This window comes from Ursus arctos, unplaced genomic scaffold, assembly GCF_023065955.2.
Source record: "Ursus arctos isolate Adak ecotype North America unplaced genomic scaffold, UrsArc2.0 scaffold_9, whole genome shotgun sequence".
NCBI lineage: Eukaryota > Metazoa > Chordata > Mammalia > Carnivora > Ursidae > Ursus > Ursus arctos.
In genome coordinates this window covers 76,969,662-76,992,238 of record NW_026623111.1, presented here as the reverse complement: position 1 = coordinate 76,992,238, position 22,577 = coordinate 76,969,662, and the positions used below count along the sequence as shown (strand labels likewise).

The window sequence follows — 22,577 nt, the reverse complement described above, 5'->3', positions numbered from 1 at the left end:
CCCTGCACATGCCTCCACTGATGCTTTTAACTGGATTCACTTGTCAAGTTGTGTCCAGGAGTGAGGAGAGTTTGTCCTTAGTCCTCCTGATACTGTTTTGGGAAGTTGACTTTAGTTAACAGTACTTCATTTTGATTCCTATAGACATCTCTCATCCTGAAATTCTAACACACTGTACACAGTTTGTACTTAACTTCCTTGGTACTTTGTTTCTTTGACAGATGGCTGCTGCCAAAAATCAGCTTGGGTGGGGAGCTAAGGTTCCAAGAACTGTAAGAATTGCATGCATAGCTAATATCCTTTAGGTTCATTCCTGCACTCCACCTGATAAATAGAGACCTGAGCCAGAGCCCCTGCCTTCTGGGATGGCCCTTACCAATGATGGCTTTGTCTCTTACTGGAGTCCCAGTTCCCTAGTCTCTAAATCAGACATAATTGTGTTTGTCATCCCCTTTACTTCACCAGGGGGTTTTAAGGATTGCAAAACCACATAGCACATGACAATATAAAATGCTACGGTAATGGTTAAAATGAAGAATGACCTTGTCCCGCCAATGAGTAACTTACTCTCAGGGAGTAAGTTAGGCATCTGGGATGTGAATTAAGTCTCTCCAACCGGGAGGGCTCCATTTTCAGCTGAATGCTAGACGACATGAAAGAACGTACTGTTTCCACAGGAGGACAGGGTACTTCTGCCCTTCCCAGTATCCCTACATTTTTAAGATAACTAAAAAGTTACAAGGAGATATTAGTCACTCTTGGGAAATTCTAAAAATTAAATCTGGGAAATTATCCCAGTCTTATTGAAGTAACCTTAATTATTGAAGTAACCTCAAATGTCTATCCCTTTTACATAATAAACTAAAATCTTTTCATGCCATCGGGTTCTCCCCCTGAAGTCAGCCTCAAAGACTAGAAGCATGAACAGGTCACAGTGGTCCTTCACAGCTCACGTTAGCTTTATGAATCATGAATTTATACTAGCTTCTTTCATCCTATTGATACATGGATTATTATCACATTGTAATGATGTGTATTCTTTAAGTTTACAACTTATTTTTGAAGTTAGTGATCATTTTGTGTTGGTTTGCTGGGACCGCTAGGGTAACAGAGTACCACAAATCGGGTTGCTTAAACAACGGAAAGGCATTGTCTCTTGTTTCCTGGAGACTAGAAAACCTGTGGCCAGAGTGGCTCCTTCTGAAGGCTGTGAGGGAGAAATCTGTTCCATTCCTCTCTCCCATCTTCTGGTGGTTCGACAGCAACCTTCGGCCATCAGTAGCTTCTCCTTCATCACCTTATCTGTGCCTTTATCTTCACTTGGCATTTTCTCTGTGTGCATGTCTGTGTCCAAATTTCCCCTTTTTATAAAGATGCCTGTCATACTGGATTTAGAGGCCCACCTTACTCCAATATGACCTCATCTTAATTTAACTAATTACATTTGCAACATCTCTATTTCAAAATAAGGTCATACGCTGAGGTATTAGGGGTTAGGACTTCAACATACGAATGGGGGGCACAGAATTGTGGCTTGAGCCATGACACAATTTTATTAAATCTAAATTAAATGTATTCAAGCAAAACTAGAAATAATAACTCATGATAGTTTGAAATTTATATCTGAAGTAATAATCACTTTTTCCGTACTCCCCATGGCTTTTTAGATTTCTGCTACATCCTTAAGCTTTTATTTTCAATGTCTGTATAGTGTGTCAATTGCTTCTATTCCGATGTGTTATAGGTGCGCTTTCTTACCCTTTCTAGAGTAATTTCTACATTTTTAGGATTCTCAATTCCATGACCGTTGTTTGGATTTCCACTTCATGCACGGGTTATGTATCATGTGTGTGCTCCAAAATTAATAAATGCTTGAAAGCCAGGCACCTGAAGCCGGGTTTTAATGAGTGTGCATGGTAGTAGATCTCTGACCTTGGCTAAGGGAGTTTCCTTGCCAGTAAAGGGATTCCTTTGTAACAGGGTTTTAGTGAGGACTATCTAGGATACTGAAAGTAAAGTTGGTAAAGCTGTAGGCATAATGCTTGAGACTTAGCAAGTGCTCAGGTAATTACCTGTTTTCATTTAATTATTCAAAATGGCTCTGTGTTATCTGCAAATCGGAGGGAAAACAATGCAGGCTTTTCTCCAGGTCATTCGACAAAATTACATGACTATGCATATATGGTTATTCAACTATTATATAATATATAATATATATATATTATATAAGACTACATCTATTTTTTTGCTAGGTCACATTGCTGTAACAAATGACCCTTCCATAAATCTCGAGTAGTTTACAAAAACAAAGGGATTTTGTGTGTGTGCTTTTGTTTTTGCTTTTTTCCTTGTTCCTCTTTTGTATTAGCTACTAGTTCTGCTCCTGCCCCACATTTCTGCCTTATTCCAGAATGCAGGCTAAAAATAGAGCCTGAAGGCCCTATCTAGAACACGCTATTCTTATAACAGAGGAAAGGAGACCAAACCAGAGTAGGCAATGGCTGTCAAAATTTCTGCTCACAATTGCCATATTCTCACTTCTACCCCAATTCCATTGCCCAAAGCAAATCATTTGGCCCAGCATGGTATCATAAGGTTGGAAAGTGTACTCCTTCCACAGAGAGGCACTGCAAGTCACGTGATAAAAGATAGACCTATGTAATCTTCTATCAGGGAAGGAGGGAGAAAATAATTTAGAACATAAGACAATCTGTCTCAGAGACCAATCCTAGTTCTGCTACCAGAAAAACACCAGGCTAAGTACAGTTCCCTCTGTAGATGTGCCCTTTTAGTTCTTCTTCTTCCTAATCTGCGAGAAAAACATAAAAATGATAACCTTGAGATGACTAATATTGACACCCCTCATCAAAGGCTTTTTGAAAAACATCTCATTGGCATCGATGTGTGATTAATCCCTTCAAACTTCCCAAACCAATATAATGTTTCCTCCTATGCAGTCATACTCTTTTTCCATAATTTATTCCCAAGTATTTAGTGGTCTGGGAGACATCTTTTGTTTCTGCCTCCTTAGGAACATTTTTGGCTTCTTCTGGTCATAATCTCCCCCCTTTTTTTTCTTAAATTGCCCTTTAACCGTTTTCAGTCTCCTGTCTCAGTTGGGTATGCTATGCTTTAAAGCAATCTGAAATTAAAAAGAAAGGATCATTATGCATTGAAATTTTCTCAGAGAAATAGTTTAAGAGTAAATTCTCCAAAGTATGGGTAGAATTTGGGTAAGTGGATGGGAAGACCTCTGGATGAAAGAAGTAGAGTGAAACACAACACAGATGAGCAAGGCCGGGAGTCAGCTCAGCAAGACTGGAATCGTAGACCGCTTTAGGGGAGACAACAAACACACAAGCAAGAAAGAAGCGTGGGATAAGCTAAAAGTGGCTTTTGGTGACAAGTGAAGGTAATTAGACTTCATCTTGTCAGCAGTAAGGCATTTACAAGGAGAGAATAGAACAGTGAAAGCACACACACTTTATACCACCGTGCATGGTCTCCGATCATTTTCCCTGGATTTGAATCCTAAACGATTACTTACTGCTGGATAAACTTAACAGACATTTAACTCCTCTGTTTCCAATGTACAGTGGAAACATATTTACCTCTGGAGTTAATGCTCACTTGTAGTTACCATCATCCGCTCTGACCAGTTTAAGCGTGGAGAGAGTTTCTACAGAATATTAAATGGCTTTTGGAATCATTGACTGAAGAAAACAGCATTTATGTGAGAATTGAAGTGTGGCCCAAAGCCGCACTGCAGAACCGGGCCAGCCCAGGACGCCACAGCCGCATGGAGACGTCGCCGCTACCTCTCCTGCCCGCGAGTCCTGGCCTCTCTGCTACGGTTTACGAGAGGAAACGGAAACCTCCAGTTCTGTATCTCTCTCCGCTTCACTCAGTTCATTCAACTTCAACTTCATTCACGTTTTGCATGAAAGCATATGAATGATGCCCTGAAACCTTGCCTGGAAATGCCTCTGGGGAATATGGTGCTTAGCGGTGCCAACTCTGAACCCAGGAAGGCACACGGGGAAGAAGTTAGATTCCCTGTGGAAGGAGCCAAACCACGTTACCACCTTCTAACTAACTCAGGGTGACTGTGAGGAGGAGATGGGATTCTGTGTGTGAGACCTTCCCCATGATGTCCGATACACGGTAAGTGCTCACATGAGCTTTTAGGATCAGAGATTCGAACAAAGGAAAAACCAGAAGCAATGGAGTCATTTATGGGATCATTGCTGTAGTTTAGAAGAAATAATGGCACAAAATGAAAATGAAAATTGTAAATATGAACAAGAGAATAGACATTTGAGCTATTTCAAGGGCATGATAGACAGGATTCAATGACAGGACGTAACTGCTAGTTTCTAAGTTTATTGTCCAGACTGCTAGTGATTTTCCGTACAAGACTACTTGTTTTACTCCAACATGCATATTAGCAAGGGAATCATGTCAGTTTCAGATAGCAGAATTGGTTGTCCACGGTCTTGTGTTCTCAGACTCAAATATTGTTAGGGCAGATACCTGAGGAGTCTGGGGCACCTCAGCATTCTTTTTGAAAGAATAAATCTTAAAAAATATGTTTTGATGGCTCTTATGCAATATCTGATAATTTAAATAGGTATTTACCTGAGACCAGAAATGAAATTAGTATGTTGTTTTTATCTTGTAAGTCAAAATATCTCCATACGTAGACAGAAGTCATTAGTGGAGAGAAAGTTAGGCCTTTTTTTTTTTTCCTGGTTGTCAAATGATCCTTTTTTGAAATATTTTCCTTTGTAGTTCTGAACTAGCTGGGCATTCCAGCACACCACTATTGATGTCATCTATGATGTCATGGGGCGGCAGCCATCAACATTGCAGCGCACAGACAGGGCAGTCCCCAGGATCTCTTTAATGGTTCCAGAGAGTTCTCTGGCTAAAGATCAGTGTCGCATCTGTCAAGCAATGTTGACAATTTCATCAAAAGTGATGTTTTCACTGTGCTTGATGTTTTCTGCTTCTTTCTATCTCTTGGGGGTTCCTTGAGGGCTTTGATAAACAAGGCAGAGGCAGAAGGTGTCACGTCAATCAGGTTCTATCTGTTCTAAACAGTCAGTTTCACTGTAATCTTCAGACCTTTCCAATCACCAGTTGCCTTGGTGAGGTCATCACCAACGTTTTAGAGACAAACCCAGAGGGGTGATCTTTGGGGGCCAGGGCAGACGTGGCACTGACTACCCCACAGGTGCACCTCAGGTATACGACTTTGACCTCGTTGGGGTCAAACTTAGGCAGCATGGTGGGGGCAGCTGGTGTCAAATGAACCTGGATTTGGGATGACCAAAGACAGCTGTTACCTTTGCCTCCTCTGAGCTGAAAGCCAAAGTGAGAAAGTTAGGTCATTTATACAAGACATTTATTTCCCAGAAAAATGATTACTAGCAAGGCCAAAGGATGTGCTCATTCCAAATGCTCAGTAGGACATCCAGCTTCACTGGGTTCTATAGTCTTCCAGGAAGGCGGGACGAGAGTTCTCAGGGTCTCTCACAGTTTACAAGGGGGGAGGAATTATTCACTTAGCACCTTGTTGGTGAACTTCGTACATGAATAATGGCCCTTTTTTTTTGTGATCTTCAGTCAAGGTCTTTGATACTCAATCTTCTACCATCTTATGTTCCTCTCTCTCCCTCTCCCTCTCTCTCTCTCATTCTCTCTTTTCTCTCCCTCTCTTTTTCCCTTTCTTCTGCTTATATACAAACAATATAGGCTAGTTAGTTTAACTAGAATCTTTTACTGATCCCTGATTTTTGCCTGCTTAAGGTGATCGTTTAGCTAGTACAAAGTGACACTTAGTACATTTGGTGACCCACAGTGATCCCTTGAATGATGCTGATTCCTTAGGCATTATATTCAAGACTTATTAGAGATTTTCTAACCTTTATACCCCTGAGAACGTGGGCCAGATTAGAGGAGTGTTACATCTTTGATCTTAAGAACATATACGTACAGCAAGTCCTACGTACCGGGTACTATAGGGAGCACTTTACATATATTCTCTCAATTATTTCTTTTAACAATCATATGTGTTAAAGACTATTATCTCCATTTTACAGACAAGCAAACTGAGGTTTAGGGAAATCAAGAAGCACGTCCATGTCATACACATGCAGCTAGGAAGAGCAATGCAGGTATTCAAACCAGGCAGACGGATTCCATACTCAGGGGAGAGAGACATGTGTGTGTATCATGTGAACTAAGATCTTAATTTCTTAATGCTGATATGAAATTGATTCACTAAGCAGTTTCTCAGGAAAAGCAAAAACTAAATGTCACCACAGATGGAATGCTAGTTTGTTGTCTTCTCCTGCCCCTTGGATGTTTCAAGCTGCTGCTTCTGGCTTCAGGATTTCAGTTAGGAAAGTCAAATTTAGAAAAAGTAAATGAGAATGAATAGAGCCACAAGGGGCAAATCTTTTGGAAGGACAAATTCGGGATATATTTCAATAAGGAAATGAAAACGGAATATTGCTTATCTCTAAACCACTTTGTAAAAAATATGAGTTGTATGGGGGAAAATATTTGTTCATTCCATTCCTTATGCAGCATTTTTGTAATGTTTGCTGTGATAGCTACATGTCGCTTACGTGAGTGTTGCTTTCATCTGCAGAATCCAGAGACGCAGCTATCATTTCTTTGTTTTTCTCTTACTTTCATATTTAATCACACGTAGCGAGAAAGTCTGTGGCCAATGAAATGCCTACTTCAAGACCCGTGGCCAAGTGGAGGGCATTTCCAAATTGCTCATCACTCCGAGAAGTCATATGGAGTCAAGACAAAGGGACAACTGAGCCACCAGCCTGCATCTTAGGCTTCATCCCACCGAATTACTGTCATAAATTCTAGTCGTGACTATCAGAGAAGGTGTCTATGCAACGCCCTTTTGATTCCTTGCCATTTCCAGATTTTGCAATAACTTATGGCAGTTATTAGTGAGCGAAAAGCTTTGTTTGATTAAATCCTAGGCTTCTTTTTTGTCTTTCCTTGGTCCACCTTATGACAGTGAAACCAGCCTGAAGGACCCAGCCTGGCGAGGTAAATTCCCAATGATTTATGCAATGTCACTTTCTTGATGATTAACCTGAATAAATCATGGTGGTATTTTCAGCAGTGATACAGCTGCCCTTTATATTCTTATCAATTTTCAGGGCGAGAAGAAATTAGCCCAGTCCTCCCATTGATCTTGTGAGGAAAATTGTACCTCACAGCAGGGGTTCTACTGATAAACAATGAACACTACAAATCACTTCTCAGTTTACTTTTAATCAATAAAACTTCTCACGATACATTATTCTAGCAATTGGTCTAAATCACTGTGCCTATAACTGTTGTTTTCAAAACCTTTTAATCTAATTGGAAAATCTTCCTTTGTACTAGTAATAAGCACTCACTAAACTGTCTGCACCTAATTGGGCTATAGTAATTTATGGGTGCTCCCTACTGTTTTGTCCCCTCTTTAATCAGACAGACCATTTTATGTCCTTAACTAATGAAATCTAAAAATCCACCCAGTAGATCTGATCAAATGTCACTAGTGAATAAATCTTCATTAACACTGGCAGGTTGCAAACCTGCCGTCCATCTTGACTTAATCATTGTCTCACAACTGTACTCTTGTCAGGTGGCAAACACCTTTTCTCCATTTCTTGAAATAGCATGCCTTCATCAGCAGGTCTAGTAAAGATCCACAGGGTAAAGCACAGCCCTCTGGCAGCAAGTCTATGATGGCACTAGGGGTGGAAACAGAGTCATCGCCAGTGTAATCAATGCCATGTCTCCTGGTCATGGGCACTGCCTCTGTGTCCATTTCTTCTGCATCTTTTTCTACTCCTTATCTTCGTCAGTATAAAAACACACTTCTGTCAGTTCACTCAAAGTGTTCAAACCCCGATAAATTAGTTTAAACTACACAAAGTCAGAAAAGAACAAAAGATAAACCAAAATACTGTTAAGAGGAATAAACTATTCCCCCAACAGCTGATTATTACAGTAGGAAAGTTTTCTTGGGAAACGAAGATTGGAGCAAATGGAATTAGATGCTAACCTTGGAGGAGTGTGACAAAGCTGGCACCGACAATCAACCAGCCAGATCCACAGGAAGGTTTGCATGAACTCTATTCACATTAAACTGACAAAGCACTTATTTCCCTGAACTGTTCCCAGAAACACTGATGGATCAGGTTTATTGTCCCATCTGCCTCATTTTGATACATGACCTCATATCATTTATATAATCCCAAAAAAGGGTGCCAGCCACAAGTGACTACCTTAAAATTCATGAAAGAGAAATAGATGCTGACAAGCAGGAGCTGGATCGAAAGAGAAAGGAACAATGGTATTAGCCTTGAGAGCTAGTTTAAGTGCTAGTTAACAAATGTTTATGCAGTTCTGACCAATGCCAGGTACTCTTCTAAGCCCTTTACAAATTTTAAGCTTAAAAACAAATCTAAGAGGTTGGTCTTCTTTAAAAAAAAATAAATGAATAGATAACGTTCTCCAGCTGCGGGAACCGAGACAAAGTTTAAGCATCTTGCTAGAGCTGCCCGGCTAGTGAGTGGTAGAACTGGGATGTATCCAGATAGACAGGCTTTGGAGTCAATGCTTTTTCCTCTACATGGTGCTATCATTTCGCACAATGGAATGTCTGACTTGACTATGAGTTTTAGAATGTAGGGCAAAAATAGACATTGTAATACTTCGGGGAAGACATTTCTCCTGGTATTTAATTATAAAAATGTATCCTAGCACATATTCCAGAGAATTCTAGTCTTTCACAGTGGTCTCCAAAAAAGGATTCCATGGGTCAATGAACTGGGCTATGTCATCCATTTAAAAAACTTCCTTGGAAATTCACAAACACATTGGCATGCTAAAGGCTCCGAGAAGATGTACAACAAAGACATAGGATAACTAGATGTAATCTAATATTTGTAGACCTACTCAACAGCAGAACAAGTTTTCTGGGAGACCCACTAAAATCTTGCAGAACCAATAACTCAGCATGAATCACCTCTGGAAAAGTCATGCTAAAGTCTTGTATAATGTGGGTCCTTCAAAGGGCACTGAATAATATGTTAACAATTTTCTCAATGTATATCCACGAAACAAATACAAACTGGTTTTTACATGCTTCCATCAAGGTTTTCTTAATTGAATGTTTAGCACTGAAATACCATGTGTTAAAGATGATCCTGAGGGAGGCTGACCTACATACAACCTTCCTGCGGTAGCCGGACAGGACGAAGACGGAGAGCAGGCACCCTCTGCCACCATATCCGTGACTATACTCTATATATTCTTAATGTTTCAGATTAGTTGCTTCCCAACTGAGATTTTGGAAAACACTTATTAACACAGCCTTCAATCATGTTTTAAAATGGGATACAGATATTTTATTCCACAATATAGAAGACTTTATGTCTTTAAGGGAGGTCATTTTTTCTCAGCACTGGGTAAAGCGCTGGCTCCCAGAGCCTTGTGTTTTTTAACAGTTTTACATAATCTTTTCTATTTGGGGCCAACAGTTTGTTTTTCTAAGTGCCGACAGCAGATTTTTGCACAAAATTGGGGAAGTTCTTGTCTTTCCTGTTTCTGCTTAGATATTCTTCAGTGGTTAGGAGTATGAGCTTAGACTGGTCAGAATGTGGTTAGAAATCTAGCTCCCACTTTTTAGCTCTGGGATTTTGGCCATGTTACTTTGTATTGATAAGTCTTTGATTGTTGACCTACAGAAAGTAATGATAAAACCTGTTTCACATGGTAAACATGATGACTAACTGACATGATGCTTTTAAAGTATATTGTATGGTACAGGCCATCACCCACTAACTGGTGTCTATTTCTAAGATCGTTGCTTAAAACTTTAGTTTGCCTTAGAAATACGGGGTGGGGGGGAGGGCTTGTTAAAACACAGATTTCTGAGCCCTACCCCCAGAGTTTCTGATTCAGTGGATCTGGGGTGAGGCCTGAGAATCTGCATTACTAACAACTTTCCAGGTGTTGCTGATACTGTTGGCATGAAACTATACTTAGAATCATTGCCACAGAGTAACGACAAATTTTCTATAAAAAGAGAAGCTGTCAAAGTGATCATGTTGTATCAGATGCATTTATCAGAGGAATATACAGATACACTCTCAGAGACATTTAAGAAAACTCTGCATTTAAGGGCGCCTGGGTGGCTCAGTCGGTTAAGTGGCCGACTCTTGATCTCAGGGTCCTGGAATGGAGCCCCATGTGGGGCTCTGCACTCAGTGGGGAGTCTGCTTGAGGATACTTTCTCTCCCTCTCCCTCTGCCCCTCCCCCTGCTCACTTTCCCCCTCTCTAAAATAAATAAATCTTTTAAAAAGAGAGAAAACTGCATTTGGGCGGAGTTATAGTCATAACCTAGAATCTGCCAAGAGCAGAATGTGTAAAGAAGGGTAGCAAACATCTTCAACTGGTCTGCATTGGTCTTGCACTGGCCTGGGATGGTTTCCTTCTTTCAATACACTATTGCATTTGGACTGAATGGTAAGTAGCAATGTTTTGTTTCATTGTTGTTTCGTATCAAATTCCCTTGCTCCAACATAATGACAATCTGACATATTAGAGCCCATTTTAGATTCTCCCAGGTCTGTCTCAATGATGTAGTTAGGATGGTTCTCCCCTAAAAATTATCCAGTGAGAAGTAATGCTCATGAGTCACTGGGGACCCCTGAGTGTGCAGTCTGGACAAGAATCATTGAAAAGTTCATCTTTTCACCTTAGAACAGATGGAAGCAGCTAGAGTAAATGATAGACAGAAGGGGAACAGACTTCATTACACCTTGTGAGTTAATATTGACCTGGGAAAAATACAATGATTTCAAAGTTTGTCCTGATAACTGAGAAAGCCTTCTTAATTAGAGGTAATGTCAAGAAGGTGGCTATTCCCCCAAATTCCTGCTCACCTACCATCTGCTACTGATAAAGATTGGCAATTAAGAAATGTTAAGAGTAAGTTCTAATTACCTTCCTACCCTTATATCTTGTTCCCTTGTTGCTCTTTGATAGCCTTAATTGAAGCCCACATGCGAATCACATCTTCTGCTGCATGCTAGCTCCTTCTGCCTGAATACACAGAAATCATCATAAATCCTAAGTTGCCCTCTGGTAAGTGTCTGATGATAGAAACATAATCTTATACTTCTCAACTTTTCTGTGTATATTCATCTTACTTTACTGTATTGCTCTGAGTGTGGCAATGATAGCAGTTCTCAATTTAATTCCCCAAGAATGGCACTTGTCAATTGGCCTAATCCTCGTCTTTGGTAAATTTGATGATGCAATGCAAGTGGCAGCCTTTCTCACCGAGCGCTCACCACGCGTACTGAGATCCAGGTGGCCATATCCTGTTGGTGTCACCTCTTCTTCTATAAGTCGTAGAAACAAATTTTAGAATCTTTATTTTTAGTAGAGAAATTTTATTTTCTGTGCTTTGGGTACTGTCAGTAGAGAACAGAAAAAGAAGAACATTATGATTTTGGAAGTAATTTATGACTGCTGAGTCTCTGGTTATATAGAAATAAGAACCTGTTTGCCCTCCTACTCCCAGATAAAAACTATGACATTCCAAAACCATGTTGCTATGGTGTTTTTTGGAGGAGAGATTCACCTCACTGCACTGACCTGGAAAATTACAAAATAATTGTTTCATCGAGGCCATCATAAATATCTCTACAAGTAGTGCCCAGAATCCATAGATCTCCAAATATCTGAGTTTATGAAATTTATTTATATCTAGCATCTGTTCAATTTTTTTCAGTAATTATTTTAGCAAAAACTGAAGAGCCAGATCCTGATAATTTTCTACTTTATCACACGATTCAAAAATGCAGCAAAATACAGACAGTTATTCTTTGTGGAGCACTTACGGGAGCAAAACCATATGCTGTTCTTGTTTGGGATAATTATAAATCTTTAAACGTTTAAATGGCTTGTCTTTCAAACTGGTATCAACTCCAAAACAAACAATTTAATGTGAATAACTCAACACCTAGAATATCTATGTGCCAGTTGATTAAGTCTATGCATGTATCCACACAAACAATTGTAAATGGCTTCACGTGTTAGCATGAGTAACTAAAGTAGGCTATAAATTAATATATTTTTTTCTTTTAAAATAGTCCATCGGGGGGCACTTGGCTGATTCAGTTGGTTAAGTGTCTGCCTCCAGCTCAGGTCATGATCTCAAAGTCCTGGGCTCCCTGCTCAGTGGAGGGTCTGCTTTTCCCCCTCCCTCCGTGATCTCTGTAGCTCTTTCTCTCTCTCTCAAATGAATAAAAATGTTTTTAAAAATTAAAAAAAAAAATAGTCCATCGGGACTGGAAGCCATTGAATTGTAAAGTTAAGACTTCAAAATCATCTAGTCTGGTGATTTTCAAGTTTGACTCTGCATTATAACAAGCTTTGGAGCTAAAATACATGTACCTGGGTCTCAGGTATTTAGGAATAAGATTTGAGATTCTTACTCACTGCGTCTTCAATGGGAAACTGGCATGTTTTAGATGAGATGTTTTATAGATCATTCTGATGGGCATCTGTATTAGTTTCCTAGAGATTCCATAAAAAATTACCATAAACTGGGTGGCTTAATACAATTGAAATTTATTCTCTCATAGTTCAAGAGGCTAGAAGTCAAAAATCAAGGTGTTGGCAGAGTCATGCTCCCTCTCAAAGCTCTGAAAGGGAAGAATCCTTCCTTGCTTCTGCCAAGCTTCTAGTGATCGCTGGCAATCCTTGGCAGTCCTCAGCTTGTAGCTGCAAGTGAAAACTTCTTTTAACCTGGGTGCTGTATGTGACCACTCATGCTGATCAGTCCTTCCTGGTCTTGACACTATTCCTACTTTGTCTGGAACCATCTGACTTATCCATAATTTTCTGTATTCACTATTCCCAATTCATGTGTATAGAAAGTACTAGACCATGGGCAGATGTTAACACCTTTATATGTTCCCACAGAAGAAAGGACAGTGAAGAGGTGAAGGAATAAGAATTCCTGAGTGCAAAGACTCAGAAGTAAGAAAAGCTGCACATGCTTCAGAATGAGGAGCTTTTGAATGGCGAGTGTGGGAGGGAGGGGTAAAGGGTGGAGTTGAAGAAGGACACAGGGCCAGGCCATAAAAGGACATAGATGTCATGCTGGGGAGCTTCAACTTTCTCCTTTTCCTTAGGCCAATGGAGAGCTATTGAAACGTTTCAAGAAAGGAATTGTGTCACTGGCTGATTGAGTTTTGTTTTAAGAAATATTACCCTAGTGACAATGTGAAAAGTGAACTTTAGGGGGCAAGAGAGGAGTCTTGGAAACCATTTAGAAAATTGTTACCTTAGTGGACTGCAGAATGATGACGCCATAATTCAAGGTGCCAGTGCTAGGGTGGAGAGAAAAGGACAGATTCAAGAGATTGAGTAGATAGCACTTAGTGGTTAGTTAGACACAAGGAGTGACGTGGGATAATTATGTTTTAGCCCTTCCTCCTACATCATTCATCAAAGCACATTTTTGCAACACTGTGTGTTCCTCTCCTATGTTTTATACTCCTTCACCAAAGCATGCATTTCTCAATCACCTTGTTAAAAGCCTGAAAATGTTCATCCATTTGTAATGCTTTTTACTGCCAGTTCGTAAGATAGCAAAAATAAAATGTATCTTTTAATAAACTATCGCATCACTTCGCACTAAAAAACCCTGAACATAATACTCAGGTATACATAAGATAAATGCTTGGCGCAGTTTTTATCTATTGTGATCTAACTTTACATGTTCATTTCAGTGGAACCTTGAACTAAAAGAAATCTAAAGGAAGAAGTATTTCAAATCATTTTCCGGTTAATTCTAAATTAACCAGAATTCTCTCTTTATATCAATATTCATTATTGAAAATCTTATTAAAATGAAATTGTTAAAACCTTGTTTTACTAACTATGTCTTGCCAAACATAATTTTTTGATGAGTCAAGGCTATTTTTGTACTCCTAAGTAATCATTATAAATATCGATGATTAATCACCCTTCCATCCACTCTGCATTCAGTAATAACTTGATTCATTAAGCATACCAAAGGAAGAGTAACATCAAATTTTTTAAAGAAATGAACAACCTAGCATAGAAAGCATAGTTTCGGGGCGCCTGGGTGGCACAGCGGTTAAGCGTCTGCCTTCGGCTCAGGGCGTGATCCCAGCGTTATGGGATCGAGCCCCACATCAGGCTCCTCCACTATGAGCCTGTTTCTTCCTCTCCCACTCCCCCTGCTTGTGTTCCCTCTCTCGCTGGCTGTCTCTATCTCTGTCGAATAAATAAATAAAATCTTTAAAAAAAAAAAAAGAAAGCATAGTTTCAAGGGGGGAATTTTACATTTTACTTTCAGGAATACTATTGAATTTAGACAGTGGGTGTGGGGAAGGGGGTGGAGACAGGAGATGGTTTCATTTGTGGACATAGGGGGAGCACTAGTGCAAAGGGGTCCAGCTGGTGTGTTCAAGGAACAGCAAGGAGGTGAATATGGCTAGAAATGAGTGAGCAATGAGAGGTATACAGATAAGGTCTGAGAAGTAACCAGCTATGGTTGTTTTAAAACATAATTTCCAAATTCCTTGACATTCCTCACATCAAGACGTGGAGCCTAGGTCCCCTCCCCTTAAATCGAGGCCCAGAGACTGGTTGGCCAATAGCATATAGTTGGACTTATGCTGCACCAGTTTCTAGCTCTAAATCTTAAGAAATGAACACCTTCTACCTTCTGTTCCTTGGGATGCCTGTCTTAGAGCACAGCTGTCAGGCCACAAGAAGAACAGGTCACTTGGAGAGACGATGTCTAGGTTCCAGGTAACAGACCACTGACAGCCAGCATCTGTTGTCAGACTTGTAATTGAAAAGGCCTGTTGGATGATTCCAGCCCAGCCACCCTCGGACTCCAGCTACGTGAGGGAGCCTGAGAAAGAACCACCAGCTGAGCTTAATCAACGCCAGACATACAATAAAAGATAATTTTATATTGTATAATAATAATGAGATACAATGTATAACACAATCAGAGTTTCTTCCTCCACTAACTTTTGGGGTGAGCTGTTGCAAAGAAATAGAACAAAGAAATCAGATCAGCAGGTTCTATATCCAGGAAGGCTTTTTAGGTCATTGTGAGGCTTCCCTCGGGCATGAACGAGACCACCAAATTCGAGCTGAAGGTTGATCCGAGTTGCCTTATAGTTTTAAAGGATCACTGGGAGTGCCGATTTGATAAAACACTGATAAAGGGAAAGGGGTGGAAGAAAGGAAATTAGGCCAGCGATGTAACTCAGGTGTGAGCTCGCAGTGTTTGGGATCAAGGTGGTGGCTGTGAAGGGGTAAGAACCGCCCACAATCAGGATACCTTTACGGGAAGACTGAGCAAGATTTCCTGAAAACATTGCTGTGGGTACAGTCCGCTTTCATATACACATTCTCCCTGGAGTCTTTCTGACTTATAAACATTCCCCTCTTAGTACAGAGCAGAGTATATACATAATTTTTGCCTTGTTTCGATCTATTTATTAGCGTATTTGAAGGGAAGGTTGGCGCATCGGCACTTGGCGTCTCTACATCCTATTTCATTCTGTGGAACATACTTTGGTCACTGGTGGCCACTTCTGCAGCTCTCTTTAAACTTCCCCAAATAAGTACTCCCTCTGCCCTCTTTGTGTAAAGTAAGACAAATGAAGGTTAGAGAAGGAGTGGACTAGACGTTACCTGGAGTTCCCCTACATATTTTTATCTTATTTCTCTCACCTAAGGGATGACTTAATTAGATGGCCACTGTTCTCACTATTATGCTGTGGAAATTTCTACTTCAGTGAATTACCTTGTCTGATACAAAGAAATATATAATTAAGGCCTATGGGAAACCATGACACTTTGTAACAGTTTCCACATTGGCTACACTCATGTCAAAATACAGTACGCCAAGTCAACTAGGCATTAAAACAAAGTTTGCTTTCTGTGACTACTTTGTTCAAAAGTGATGAAAAGAATGAGTTTAGGATGAGCTTAAAAATGACAAGGGAAATAATGCAAACATAATACAAAATAACAGAGACATGAAGTATTCTGGGATTCTGGTTATGAATGTGTTTAGGAGAGAAGAGCTGATGGAATTATGAGTTGTCATCAAAAATATAAATAACTAAGCCGCATGAGACCAAATGCTCACAAACTGCCCTCTAACACCAAAGGGTGGGTATGTGTCGCATCAATTCCGAGTGTGGTTTGTCTTGTCCAGCCTGTAAGTCTGAACCAGTAATCACACAACTTTAAAGCACAATTTTCCTGTGAAGAGAACCACCAGTCTATGGGAAATGCTTAATTTTGCTGGATGAGATCTCATGATTCAACCCATAAGACACCAAATACCAGCCAAATGGAAAGGGCCCTTCTGAACTTGACTCTGAAAGCATTCATTTTGGAAGATAAAGTAATATTTTGACTTTGACTTTGCATTTCAAGATAAGAGGAAACATATGAGGATTTCTACAAAATTATAAGTAAAAGGAAAATTTGATGTCTGGTTACAACAGCTGCTGGACATGTGCATCACCATTTCAGGGGCAGGTAAGAAATGAAGCATGAAAATACAGCAGTGGCGCCATCAGAGAGCCACATGAAGAATCTTTAGAAATTATAACCTAATTAGGCCTCTGGGAAGAGAATGCCTTGCCAAATGCAGGTATTCATTCATCATATTCTGAAATATCATTTCTTCTTTTTATTATTCAAATGTATTTATTGAGAATAAGCTTTGTAATATTTATTGTCAATTACGAAAAAAAAGTGAGGGGCGCCTGGGTGGCTCAGTCATTAAACCTTTGGCTCATGGCGTGATCCCAGGGTCCTGGGATTGAGCCCCGCATCGGGCTCTCTGCTCCACTGGGAGCCTGCTTCTTCCTCTCCCTCTCCTCCTGCTTGTGTTCCCTCTCTCGCTGGTTGTCTCTCTGTCAAATAAATAAATAGAATCTTTAAAAAAAAAAAAAAAGAAGGAAAGAAAAAGTGAAGCACTGTATAATGGAAATAATTATGAGAGTTCTAGCTCTTCCTGTCATTAAGAGGTAAACCCAGGCAATTCATGTCCTGGCTGGTCAGTTTCCCCAACAGTAAAACTTCAATTTCAATAGCTCTTTCCATACTCCTTCTCAAGCCCACGCTTTGTTTGTTTTTAGGTTGGTTCACCCTAGACTATGGTGGGGAAATGCAGGTGTTGGTCCTTGGTTGTTTTTGATTTGCACACATGCCCAGCATATCTGGGACTCATGACAGTGCCGACCACCTTGTAGAGCTCCTCCTCTCCCTGGGGTACAGCCTGCTGTGTACAGGAGCTCGTGGAGAGGTGAAGGTCTTCCTCTTCATCATCTAGATCCTTCGAATAATTCCAAGACCATAACAACAAGATAGCAGAGCCAAAGGACCGTTTTATGGAAAGACTGGGATATGTTAAAAGAGAAATTATGGTGGAAGAGGCAAAAGTCAACACAGTGCCCTAAGTATTAGCTTGTCCAGAGTAAGCACTGCCCAGGGAGAGAGTAGGTGTGGTTCTGCAGTGCACCTCCCTCCTTAGCCTGTCCTCCCGGCTCTCAGGTTCTACAGGGCAAGTAGAGGAAGTGACTTGAGGCTCAGGCCCCTTGACAGGAGTGGTGATGAGTCTTGCAGGCCCTGTTGCTTGTGTAATGGTGTAAACTGCAGTAATGTTCATCCCTAGAACTTTCACTTCTAAATTTTTGTGGTTACATATGGTGAATTATCATATATGCTCATATCTCCCCAAAGCATTTCATTCATTCATTCAACTGACTGGGTGAGGCCCACCCACAATGTGGAGAGTAATCCACTTACTCAAATTCTACCAATTTAAATGCTAATCACATCTAAACAACACCTTCACAACAATATCTACACTGATATGCCCAGACAACTGGACACCCTACTCTAGTAAAGTTGACATATGAACTTATCTGCCTACCTACCTGCCTACCTGTCTTTCTAGGAGTTTACACCAGCTTTTTTCATGGGATTTACATTAAGCTATTGAATAAAAGGAAGCTTTCTATTAGTTTCAGCTGTGGGTTTGGGAGGTATGGGCAAACTCAGATTTCCAGCAAGCATTCTTTTCCTTGAATGCTCCTTGATATAATGTGCTTCTTGTTCTAAATACCATTATAAATCATATTTTATTTTAGTTCCATGCATTACAGTGTTCCATGTTTATGATACAACTATTTTTTTTCCTTCAGTTTAGCTAAATAAACCAAGTGCTTTCACAAAATAATTTCCCACAAGCTCATTCTGACATTATAATATCCAAGACCCCAAGAGGAGAAAACTACCCTTCCCTTTGTGTTATGAGGGTATAGGTTTGATTCTTGGTCATTCATTAAATTACATAAAACAAATATTTTGTGAGTTTGATAAAAATATCAGTTGAGGAAATAAGATATCTTAATTCAACCCATTGTTTTTGTAATATAATGTCTAATATTTACGATAACCTGTATACAGTGTTTTATGCACATAAATATTATTTAGAATTGTGAAAATGAACACAAACTAAATAATAATAAGCAAATGGCTAAAGAGATTAGAGTATGTTTTGCAGTCCTTCAAAATGTTTTACAAGAGTTTTTTATTTTTTATTTTTTATTTTTTTATTTTTTTTTAAAGATTTTATTTATTTATTTGACAGAGAGAGAGACAACTAGCGAGAGAGGGAACACAAGCAGGGGGAGTGGGAGAGGAAGAAGCAGGCTCACAGCGGAGGAGCCTGATGTGGGGCTCGATCCTATAACACCGGGATCACGCCCTGAGCCGAAGGCAGATGCTTAACCGCTGTGCCACCCAGGCGCCCCTACAAGAGTTTTTTAAAGACATGGGAAATCACTTGTAAATCTATGATTAAAGTTGTATTCTGTTTGTAATATTTCAACTATGTAAAAAATGCATAGACCAGAAGGGTATTTACCTAAAAATATATAGCTATTATCTATAATGACTGTTATCTGTGGATGGAAGTAGGATGGATGAGTTTACTTTGCTTCTCTATATTATCTTTATTAAGATTAGCTTTTATGCCACACTTGCATACTTTTAGAATAATAAAAATAAACAAATCTTGCCTACAAGTAAAAGTAAATGAAAAGGAAAAAAAAAAAAACTTAGGTATTCCAGTTCCATGTGGGGAGCTTAAGTGGTTTATTTTGTGGCATACAATCTCTTTTCGGTTCTCACCCTTTTATAATAAAATAAGAAAAACAGGCTGATATGCCTCAGCCCTTCCATTGATTATCCAACTCATAGCTCAGTTTAGGAAAGAAATTCTAGAAAAAAATAAAACCACTTCTCGGGTTCAGTTTGTAGCCCTAGACCCTCGCACCATGAAGCTTCTGTTAAAATGGACGAGTGGCTTGATGAGCAGTTTGTGTGACTATGCTGACGTCGTTTCTCTGCCCAGAGTGTACACGTCTTGTCTCCCACTAACTGGGGTCAACCTTCAAGGTCCCACATAAGCCCTGACGCCTCCAAAAAGTCTCTCAGGTACCTCAAGCCCCGAGTAATCTTTCTTTCTCGTCTTCAGCACATCATGAGTTTACATTAGTTATAAGGCTCAATCCTCCCCTTGAACTCAACTCTACCTCCTTTCTCACCCATTAATTGTCCTTTATTAATCTGTTTTTCAGATTTAAGAATGAGTCCTGTTCTTGAGTGTATGCGTGCAAGCCTCTCACCGCCTACGTTTCAGCAAGCTCTCGAACCTCTCCTGGCCTTCCCCGCTCAGCTGACCTGTGTTCTCTCCACTTCCTCCTCTTTTACGTCAGGGAGGTCAAACTTTAACCCTCAGGATGGGACTGAATCTAAATGACAGACCTTTACCCATAGCCTTCTAATTCTCAAATCCAGCGGCTATTGTCAATATTGTTCGCCTGTACTCCATGTGTGGTAACTGAAATTGTCGGCCACCACTCCTTTATGAAAAGCCTTTCCTTTGGCTGCCACCCCACTCTCTTCAGATTTTTCTTCCACTTTCCAGGTTGTTCTATATAATTCTTCTTTCCTGAATTTTCTGTCTTTTCTACCTCATTTGGGGCTAGCATTCTCCAGGATTATGGTTTATTATTTCTCTTCATGCCTTCTTTCGTTGCATCTACTTTCTCTGAGTGATTTCTTCCACTCCTAGGGCTTCAACTAGAATCGACACGATAATAACTCTCAATGATGTAATTAGAATGCATTTTTTTTCTCCTGAGCTCCATACTTATTTCTCTACCTATCCTTGACTTTTCCACAGATACCTGAAACACTGCATGTTAAAACTGAATTCAAGACCACTCGTATCTCCTCATCCCCAATAACAATGGTTGGTGGCATCACCACCCACCTGCTCCCTGGGAAAGAATCCTTGTATATCTTCAATTTCTCCCCTTTTCTCTCACTGCCCTCAACCTACCCATAATATGGTATTAAGTATTCATCATTATTTAGCTAGATTATTGCAATAACTCCCTAACTTTCCTGCCTGTCTCTATTCCACTCCCATGTAATCCCCTTCATCACTAAAGCCAGAGTTCAGTTCTATTTTTCACCGTAATCACTATTCCTGATAACCCTTTACTTGGCCTCCATTACCCGTTAAAGCCCAGGTGTCTTAGGAAGACACAGGAGAACTTTCCTGATTGAACCTCTCCATTCCTCCACTAAGTTCTTTGGGTTTAGCTGTTGGTTTATGGCTAGATACTGTCCTATTTTCTATATTTATTTTGCTTTCTCTTTTAATCTGTGCTTCCACTGTTTTCTGTTCTTCATAAATACCATACTTTATTCTGTCTACCCAAAATACACATCCTGCCACGATCTGCCTGTAAAATTGCTATTTATTTGTAAATTCCTTCTCAGAAATAGACTTATGTAAATTTTTTCTAAAACACCCACCTAGAAATAACTAGTGCCTTTCATGTGTTTCTATACTTATTTATCTTTCTCAGAATGAATTTTTTTACCATATTTGTTTGTGTCACTAAAGTGTGAAATGTTTTCCCAACATAATTATAAGATTCCTGAAGATAATCTGATTCTGATTTTTCATTTGAATACCCTATAAAACTTACTGCAAGATGAACTACAGGTATTGCTCAATGAATATTTAATGCATGGATTTTACAACTTAGAAGCCTCTTTGGTGAATCACATGAGTCTGCTTCATAGTTATTCAGTTCACTTGTCTGTAATTCCATGAGTACCTTCAACAACAATAAAGGTCATTGGGTTTCATTGTTGGTTTATGGCTTGGGAGTGCCCTACGATTTTTTTGTTATCTGTCTTAAGGGGAACGAGCTTAGGAAGGCTTTTTTACAAAAAGGGAAACAAATACGCATTGTATCTTCTGGGAATTTTGGGACAAGTAACTTTTATTTCAAAATGTATAGTTAGCCTCGGGGAAAATAATGAAGTTGATGGTTTGTGCTGGGGACACTCCCACCTTGCTCTTACACTATCTTATCCCTTCTCTTTACAATCTCATTTTTCTACTTATATTTCCAGAGGACATGGGGCTCTTCATGAAAACCCAACCTTGAAAATTATCTCAGGGTAATATCCTTTCTTGAGGCTCTTATTCCTTCATACTTCGTTATAGATTGGTTTTACTGCTCTAATAAATCGAGTGGTTTTAGATATGAGTGATTAAAAACATTTTGATATGTTACCAATCATAGATACATTTGAATTTTAAACGACATCTATGAAGATACATGGTTTTTCACTGCATCTCCTTAAGTGTGAAATTTCCGTTGTTTGGGGGCAAGAGAGAGACTGGCACTAAGGTATCCTGACACAAGGGTAGCTGGCTATTTCTTCCCTGTACAATATTTATTTGAATAGGTGCTAGGAGGTGGCAATATTTGAGGTTAATTGCACACTCCTCTGTAAGATTACCCTCACTACAGACACCAGCTGCAAGTTTGGGGGCCACCAGAACCACCCTCAATTCTGACCAGCTGGTTCCATGACACCCCTCAAGTTCAGTAATTTGCAGGAAGGCTCAAAGAACGTACTGAAAGTACCACACTTACAGTTAGTGTCAGTATAGCAACAGGATATAAACTAGAACCCCCCAAAAGAAGAGGTCCTCAGGGCAAATTTGGGGAGAGTTCCAAATGCAGAGTCTTCAGGGATGTATGACCCTCCAGAATCAAAGAGTGAGGTAGTTTACCCAAGCTGTGGTGTCCAAAGTTTTATTGAGGCTTTATGATGTGGGCGTAACTGAATAAAATCTTGGCCATGTGGTTGAACTCAATCTTCATCCTCCCTACCCTACTCAGAGGTAGGGTCCACATCACCCGGTTCAAAGTCCAAACACTTTACTCACATGATTGGTCTTTCTGGAATAGCCAGCCCACATTCTGGGTCATTTCATTAGCATAAACTATCTCAAGGCCCACCAGGAGTCACCTCATTAGCATAAACTATCATATGTGGTCCAGGGGTCCACGCTGGG

The 22,577-nt window shown here is 39.9% G+C and overlaps 1 pseudogene; it reads right to left on the bottom strand.

Annotated features, from left to right (window-relative positions):
* Positions 1-4,755: 4,755 nt before the first annotated feature.
* LOC113263066 (60S ribosomal protein L12-like) lies at positions 4,756-5,289 on the bottom strand (annotated as a pseudogene).
* Between the last annotated feature and the right edge of the window lie 17,288 nt (positions 5,290-22,577).